We start from the raw sequence: 8,841 nt of genomic DNA, 5'->3' as shown, positions 1-8,841 counted from the left end.
CATGTGGCCTAGTGCTATATGGCCTTGGAGGGCCTGGTCCTGGCTACGCAGTTGTTCATGCTAGATGAGGTCTGGTTGGTGACATAAGAAAGACTGGACATGGGCAATAAACTAAGAAATGGGAAGAGATTACTTCAAAATGTCTTTGAGGTTCTGTGACTGTTGGGACTCTAGGAGCCGGTTGAAAAGCTGAGGATTAAGTCGTTTATAGCTAAGGGAACCAGTGATTTCAACAAAGAACATAGGGATTTTGAAATTGGACTGTTACAGCTAGTAGTGAACATTAGTAAACATTCTGAAGTGACTTCTCTTGGTGTAGAGTGGGGAAAAAAACAAGTGTTAATGATATGATCAGAAACACTTGAATTTTCTACTATTAATAGCTTCCGGACTTCTCTAATGCATTACATAAAAATTAACAGGACCTTTTGTCAGTTAATTGTCATATTGCTATTTAGATGGGATTTAAATTTTCTTTTTTAAGATTCCCTTGATATCTTCCACTTGGGGAGGATAGACTTTAATGATCTGTTGGATTTTTTTCTTTTTTTTTCAAGTTAATTTCTAAACTTTGTGATCCATTAATTACTAGCTGACTCACAGGTGCTTTCTTAGGTCAGGTATACCTTATGTAGTTTGGACATATAGTAATGTCAGGGCTGTGACTATTTTTAATGACATTTCTCTAGTGGCACTTACATAGTTTAAAGGTGTATTTGTAAGACTAGCTTATTTGACCTCCAGTTCGGTATACATCTTTCTGCCAATATGTTCTTACACTGAACTGTTCATTATAGTTATCCAGCATGGGTACCCCAGAAAACCTTTCCCAAGGCAAACTTCATCTAATCAAAGTAACTACTCCAGAGTGTGATATAGCAACGGAGATACTCCTTAACAATTTCAGTAACTTGAAAAGTACCACTGAAAAATGTGATTTAAAAAAAAAAAAAAATTACTGCTGATTCTCTGGCAGATAGGTCCTGCATTGATTTATTGAAACAATTTTATGCAGTTACATTACCTTGTCTGCATAGTAAAATTCTTGGGTTCAGCCTTTTATCATCTGTACTTGTGATAATAAAATGGCATTCCTCTCAGGGAAGGAGAACCATATATTACAGTATGTAGTGGTCTTGCACTTTTTGGGTCACACAAGTATTTCTTGTTCATAGTTTGTCTGTCTTATGGAGAGACTCTTTTAAAGTAAAAATTTTGTCATTCACTTCCAGTACCTTATTGACTTAAGTATTCCAAAGTTTCTGTTGCTTTTATGAAAGTTTGAAAATGTGATAATTAATATGGGAAGCAGGTGAATTGTGAGAAGTTATGCTGCAGCTGCCCAAGATGCAATTCCATTGATGGTAATGCATGTTCTTTTTCCAAAGAGCATCCTTTAAGTTTTGAATGCTCAGAATCAGCAAGTGATTCTGAAGGCCTGAAATTTTGGGTGTTCAGTCTGAGGTATGTGAAAGCTAGGTGTCCGTTTTTTTTTTTTTTTATTATTATTATTACTGGTTTTCCCAGAAAGTACTGATCCTTGTCCCCAAGAACCTCATGTTTCAGTGTTGTCTGTTAGCAAAAACCAAAACCCCAAAATGGAAGAAAAAAGTTGTTGATAACTACATGCTGTCTAAATGAAATAGACCATATAGGTCATCCAATCAGTGAGAAAAACGAATCCCCGCATCCCTTGAAATGGCTAGAAACAGACCATCAAAGTGGAAATATGTTTGTATTTTCATGCTATTTCTTCCACAGAGAACATGAAGTACTGGCTAGCTGTCTTGTGGACACTTTTGGTTAGAGAAGTTGCATTCTCTTCCTATTTTTGTTTGTAAGCATTTGCTAAGTTTAAACTTCCTTTATTCTACGAACAAGTTTTCATGTGGCTTTCCAGAAGAGTTTTGCAATGCAGGATTTTGTCCTTTCCCTTGAGAGTGATGCCTCAGCATACCTCATGACCTAAAGAACCTGTGATTCTTGCTCTTTGACTATTAACTATGCTTCAAGGAGGCTGTATCCCATCACTTAACTGAATACAATTGTTTCTGCTTTGTAATTCAGAAAATGTTAGAGCAGCAGCAGTCGTTACATGTCAGGATCAAAAATTTAGCACTGATGCAGCAGTTGAAGTCCTTGAGATGTCAAGAGTGTTTTCACACTGGGACTTGTAATCTAAGGACACAAGTAACCTATTCCACATGTAGAACAGAACAGCAGCAGACACACGGAATATATTTTGATCCTCGCATTTTCATCATTGCCTTTAATGTATTTGGCTTGTTAACAAAGAAATCAAGAACCTAAATTCTTTAGAAACTGGGCTATGCTATAAAAAATTGTGTTTCTCTTAGTGGAGAACAGAGGTCCCCCAGAATCTGAGAGAGGAAACAAGTCAGCCTACTCTTACAAGTAGCTGTCTTGCTTCCTAAGTCACTTGTGCTCTGAGGCCATAAGCCCTTGCTCCAAAAAAATATGCAGAGATCTTTAAAAAAAAGAAAAAAAAAGAAAAAAAAGAAATTATACTTCATAACATTTGTGGAAGTTGCAGGTTCCTGTAGTTTAACCTTGGATAGACTGGTATCTCTGATGAAGTATGTGCTTGTGAAGTATGTTATTCTGAAGCCAATGTAATGCTCTGCAATGGACTGGAAGTACTGACATCTTTTGTCTCTGAACTATAGTAATTTTAGATTGCTATTCCTTTATTAATTAAAAAATGTGAAGAGAACAAAATAAACAACTACTTGTAATAATAATCCTGTCATTTTGATAACTAATGGCCATTTGGTTTTTATTGCTGAGATAAGTCATCATTTTTTATTTTGGGGTACGGTTTACGGACATTAAGAGAGAAGTTGTAGCCTTCAGTATGTGTCTATGCAGAAAAGAGAAAGATTTGCCTTTTCTGTTAGGTATGTGTCACCATCTTTGCAGGTTTCTGTGGTGAAATGAAGTTAAGCAGAATCAGCAAAATTACCCCTGAGGGTGGTAAAGGAATGAATTTTTGCACTCTGTTATCTGAAGTGTGCTGACAGGAGATTTGCTTTAGATTTGGCACAGCTTCCTTCCCTAACAGGTAACAAGGGTGGGATCAGCTTTTGCTTTTGAGTAAGCTGGGGACACAATCACCATACTCCTGTTAAGTGCATTATTATATTTACCGATATTCTAAACTCCTATTGCTAAACAATGTAATAATCTTATTTATCAATGTAAACAGTGACAGTTTAGTATTTTCCTGCAAGTTAAAAATTTATAAATAAGGATCTAGAGAAATGTATTGAAAATCAACTAAATCAGAATGGAACACCAGAGTTAGTCACTCCAGAACCAGGTGATGCAATGTCATGAGAAATCAGATTGCATCGAATTATGTGTATGTGAATTAGCAAGTGGGATCCAGCAAGGGAAAAAGATAACAAAAATGGCTTGGAACAACACTAACTTTAAAAATAATGTCCTAACAGAATGTATCATATTAAACTGAAGCAGCAGTTTTAACAGTTTTTGTTATCAAATATTGTAAATTTGTTTAAGACAATATAAGCTGTATGCATATCCCCTACTTGTAGAAGAGTTACAAATTTCATTATCTGGAAAAAAAAGTAAGAAGAAGAGGATTATAGCATTAATTCATACATAAAGTACAGTTGCCTGTCAAAAACGTGTCCATGAAGAATCAAAAACTAGCAGAAAAAGGGGATTGTGACTTCTATTTAGTCGGTTTTGCCACTCCATTGTCTTATCTCTCTCTTTTACTGTTTTTGCTTTGCTCTTCTGGAAATGAATCAGGAGTACGGCTGAAACTGGATTAGCCGTTATAGGACTGCAGTCTCCTACAAGGTAGTTTCAGAATGATTTATTCTTCTTTGTTGCTCAAACTTAAGTGACCGGACCAAGAGCTGGAGTTTGTATCTGGTCTCTGATTGGGGCATTTTGTTAGCAAAGTACCTTCTAAAGAACTGCCGGGTGGTTTCTCTGTATAACAGAGACTTCAGATAGTAGAGCCTTAATCAATTCAGGACAGTTGAGCAATGGAAAAGAACTCCTGTCATTCTTACAAGCTTCTCTTCAGGAAGTGGTGATGAGACAGAATATTTAATCTAAATGTCCTACCATGTAGAATCATAGAATAGTTTAGGTTGGAAAAGACCTTTAAGTTCATCAAGTCCAACTGTTAACCTAGCACTGCCAACTCCACCATTAAACCATGTCCATAAGTACGACATCTACGCATCTTTTAAATACCTCCAGGGATGGTGACTCAACCACTTCCCTGGGCGGCCTGTTCCAATGCTTGACAACCCTCTAGGTGAATAAATTTTTCCTAATATTCAATCTAAACGTCACCTGGCGCAACTTGAGGCCATTTCCTCTTGTCCTGTCACTTGTTACTTGGGAAAAGAGACCAACCCCCACCTCACTACACCCTCCTTTCAGGTAGTTGTAGAGAGCGATAAGGTCTCCCCTCAGCCTCCTTTTCTCCAGACTAAACAACCCCAGTTCCCTCAGCCGCTCCTCACAAGACTTGTTCTCTGGACCCTCCACCAACTTCGTTGCCCTTCTCTGGACAAGCTCCAGCACCTCAATGTCTTTCCTGTAGTGAGAGGCCCAAAACTGAACACAGTACTCGAGGTGCAGCCTCACCGGTGCCGAATACAGGGGAACAATCACCTCCCTGCTCCTGCTGGCCACGCTATTTCTGATGCAGACTAGGATGCCGTTGGCCTTCTTGGCCACCTGAGCACACTGCTGGCTCATATTCAGCCAGCTGCCAACCAGCACCCCCAGGTCTTTCTCTGCTGGGCAGCTTTCCAGCCACTCTTCCCCAAGCCTGTAGCGCTGCATGGGGTTGTTATGACCTGAGTGCAGGACCCAGCACTTAGCTTTTTGAACCTCATGCAGTTGGCCTTGGCCCATGGATCCAGCTTGTCTAGATCCCTCTGTAAAGACTTCCTACCATCAAGCAGATCAACGCTCCTGCCCAACTTGATGTCATCTGCAAACTTACTGAGGGTGCACTTGATCCCCTCATCCAGATCATTGATAAAGATATTAAATAGAACTGGCCTTGATACTGAGCCCTGGGGAACACCGCTTGTGACCGGCCACCAACTGGATTTAACTCCATTCACTACCACTCTTTGGGTGTGGCCATCCAGCCAGTTTTTTACCCAGCAAAGAGTACGCCTGCCCAAGCCATGAGCAGCCACTTTCTCCAGGAGAATGCTGTGGGAAATGGTGTCAAAGGCTTTACTAAAGTCTAGGTAGGCAACATCCACAGCCTTTCCCTCATTCACTAAGCAGGTCACCTTGTCATAGAAGGAGATCAGGTTAGTCAAGCAGGACCTGCCTTTCATAAACCCATGCTGATGGGGTGGGCCTGATCACCTGGTTGTCCTGTACATGCTGTGTGATGGCACTCAAGATGATCTACTCCATAACCTTCTCTGGCACCGAGGTCAGATTGACCGGCCTGTAGTTCCCCAGATCCTCCTTCCGGCCCTTCTGGTAGATGGGCATCACATTTGCTAATTTCCAGCCAACTGGGACCTCCCTGGTTAGCCAGGACTGCTGATAAATTATTGAAAGTGGCTTAGTAAGCACTTCAGCCGGCTGCCTCAGTACCCTTGAGTGGATCCCATCCAGCCCCATAGATTTGTGTGTCTAAGTGGTGTAGCAGGTCACTAACCATTTCCCCTGGGATTATGGGGACTTCCTTCTGCTCCCCATCCCTGTCTTCCAGCTCAGGCGGCTGGGTACCCTGAAAACAACTGGTCTTACTATTAAAGACTGAGGCAAAGAAGGCATTAAGTACCTCAGCCTTTTCCTCATCCTTTGTCACTATGTTTCCTGCCACAAGCAATAAAGGATGGAGATTCTCTTTACCTGTCCTTTTGCTGCCAATGTATTTATAGAAATACTTTTATTGTCTTTTATGGCAGTAGCCATGTTAAGTTCTAGCTGGGCTTTGGCCCTTCTAATTTTCGCGCTGCATAACCTCATGACATCCTTGTAGTCCTCCTGAGTTGCCTGCCCCTTCTTCCAAAGGTCATAAACTCTCTTTTTTTTCCAGAGTTCCAGCCAAAACTCTCTGTTCAGCCAGTCTGGTCTTCTTCCCTGCCAGCTTGTCTTTTGGCACATGGGGACGACCTGCTCCTACACCTTTAAGATTTCCTTCTTGAAGAATGTATCTGGAAATCTTCCATGCTGAAATATAGAAAGGTCACTTGTTTTTAAAATCTACTTCCCTTAACTTTTAAAAGTGAATAGAATTGTCTCTCTAATTGCAGCATAGCAATTCTGTACTGTTTGTAATTTCTTGATATTGCAAAGTCTGAACACTTTAATAAGCAGGTAATTCAGGGAGGTGCTTTTACTGTTTAGTATGGGTTCTTGTTTAATGCCTAGGGAAGAAGGACTGGAAGAGAAAGCTGGAACATTTACTTGTGGATCCTTTAGGTGTATTAATCTGTGCTATGCGTTTATTGTCTAACATGTCTATTTGAATAAAAATTCCATATCTTTTTATAGGGTTATCATTGAACAGTTCATATACCACCCTGATGCCAGTAGAAAATCAGCAGTTTATTATCTACTTCAGACATTTTTCTAGCTAGACACGTGTTCTAGACTGGTTTAACCATAGTTATAACCACACAAAAAAATTCTGCTAAAAGTGTATGTAGTGGATCTTCTATTAAACTTCACTTACACTGCTGATGTTTTAAAAAAACTTGCTAACTGGTGTAGATTATCTTTTGGATGTGAACAGATTAGTTACATGGCATCATAATTTGTGCAAAATAGGTCTGTGGTATTGGAGGTACATTCACAAGGCACATCAGTGTAGCATCCATATTTTTAGGTGCCCTGCTGGACACAGGCTTTCCAAGCATGGTGTGGAAGAGTTAATATCTAAGATTTAGAGAAGCCAAGTTAGATCTAAGTTAACTCCAAGAAGAAATATTGAGGGAGGGAGATAAAAAGGAATTAGGTAGGTATATATTCCTAGAAAGCACCCTAGGATTTAAGTCATTTGGCAAGGTCAGCTGTTTCTCATGAAAAACAGTGAAGCTGCTGAGTCTTCTCTTGCGACTGAAGAGTATATGGGTAGGGTGCTCAGCTAGGATGAATCCTGATTTTGGAGGCTGTGAAATCTGGCTTCCTTGCTTCCCAAATGAATTATCTTGACTAACAGACTAAAGGTACTTTGGAGAGTGTATCTTTCAGTCTCTTCCACTGACATACTTTATTAATTAATGAAGAATTTCCCTCAGATTTTGAGAAGCTCACTAAGCATTACCTTCCTCTTAGAGCTGAGGAAATTGAAGCAGAGATCAAGTAACAGACTGAAAAGTTATGAGGCCCAGAAGTGGAGCCCACAATTTCCAGGTTCCCAGGGGACTCTATGACTGCTAAACTTTATTGCAGTTAAGCTGATGTCTTAATTCTTGCAGCAATAAATAAAAAGAATGGCAGGGAATTCAAAGTGATATCATATTTCTTAGCTTAATTGTTTAGATTCTTCTCTGTATCTTACCTTAATAAGGTATAGTACAGCTGTTACATATAGGTGTAGAAAAACTATAATAATTTGTTGCATGCTACAAAAGTGAGGATGTGGTGGTTGTATCTTGGAAGCTGTTATGTGGGCAGCCTCCTTATTTAATACTCATAATACTCTTCTAAGTCAGTTCCTCAGCACTGAAGATTTTGGTTTAAGATACAATGAGAACCTTTCTATTTACACTTTGTAAAGCAGCTTGAGAGAGAAGAAAAGAGTCCCAAACATATACTCACTATTGCAAAGAGCTGTAATTGCACCATTCTAAGGCACAGTAGTTGCAAATTACATCAATAACTTAACTGCCACTGTAGCTTTAATTATTTTAGCATAGATTCTCACTGAAGAAAAAAATGCATAAAACTTGAGTAAGGGCTTTGCTGTTATGAGGATCCAGTTTTAACTGCAATTGCTACAAACAGTGGCTTTCAGCCTCATGGCTTGTCTATTTGTGTGTTTTTTACACAGTTTGGATCTATGATTTTTCTGCTTTAATAAGATATTTGCAGCCTTTAGTCCTCATGGGTCTTTCAGGAGATTGTAACAAATTCTTTTCTTCTGAGTCTGGTGGCTGTGCATTGATTCAACATAGATGCCAGCCCGTAGAAAGCCTGCCAGCTTAAGCTGGCGTTTCTGGCCATTCAGGGACAAGCTAGGAAACAAATTATATCCAAAGTTTCCAGTAAAAAAGAATACTGAAGAGCTTGGGTCTTCCCCCCTCTTCTGCAGTTGAAAAGGGGGGAGTGTTACTGGGAATGGGAAACCCATTCCAGGACCTATTCCTGGCTAAGGGCAAGCAGCCCCATGTCTAAAAGAGGAAAAACTTTTACGTACTTTCCTCTAGGATATGTGACTCGGTGCAGTTTCTAAGCACGCACTGACAAAGGTTTGCAGCATGTATATTGGGTGCATGCGAGCTGCCCTAGGTTCAGTGCTTCTTACCAAGGGATTGTCACTTTGAATGCACAGGAATGAGCTGTTGCTCCCGAGATAAGGTGAGACCAGTCAAAAAGCACTGGTTGCGCTAGGTATGAGGAAAGAAAAAGTATAATTAGGACATAGTAACAGATTATATAGGATCCATGATTTGGCAGTATCCATGGCAATTTTCCTGCTGTTCTCTGGATTTGGACGCAGGGAAGCAATCACAGAAGCACTGTTACCCTCCTTGGAGGTCTATAGGAGCCCTGTGATGTCTTTTATTATCAATAAAATGCAGAAGCAGAAATTATTGGGGTAAGAAGGTGACTGTTTATAAGATGAAGTGA

This window comes from Aquila chrysaetos, chromosome 4 (assembly GCF_900496995.4).
Source record: "Aquila chrysaetos chrysaetos chromosome 4, bAquChr1.4, whole genome shotgun sequence".
NCBI classification, from domain to species: Eukaryota; Metazoa; Chordata; class Aves; order Accipitriformes; family Accipitridae; genus Aquila; species Aquila chrysaetos.
The sequence above is the reverse complement of the archived record's forward strand: the minus strand, read 5'-3'. Positions refer to the sequence as shown.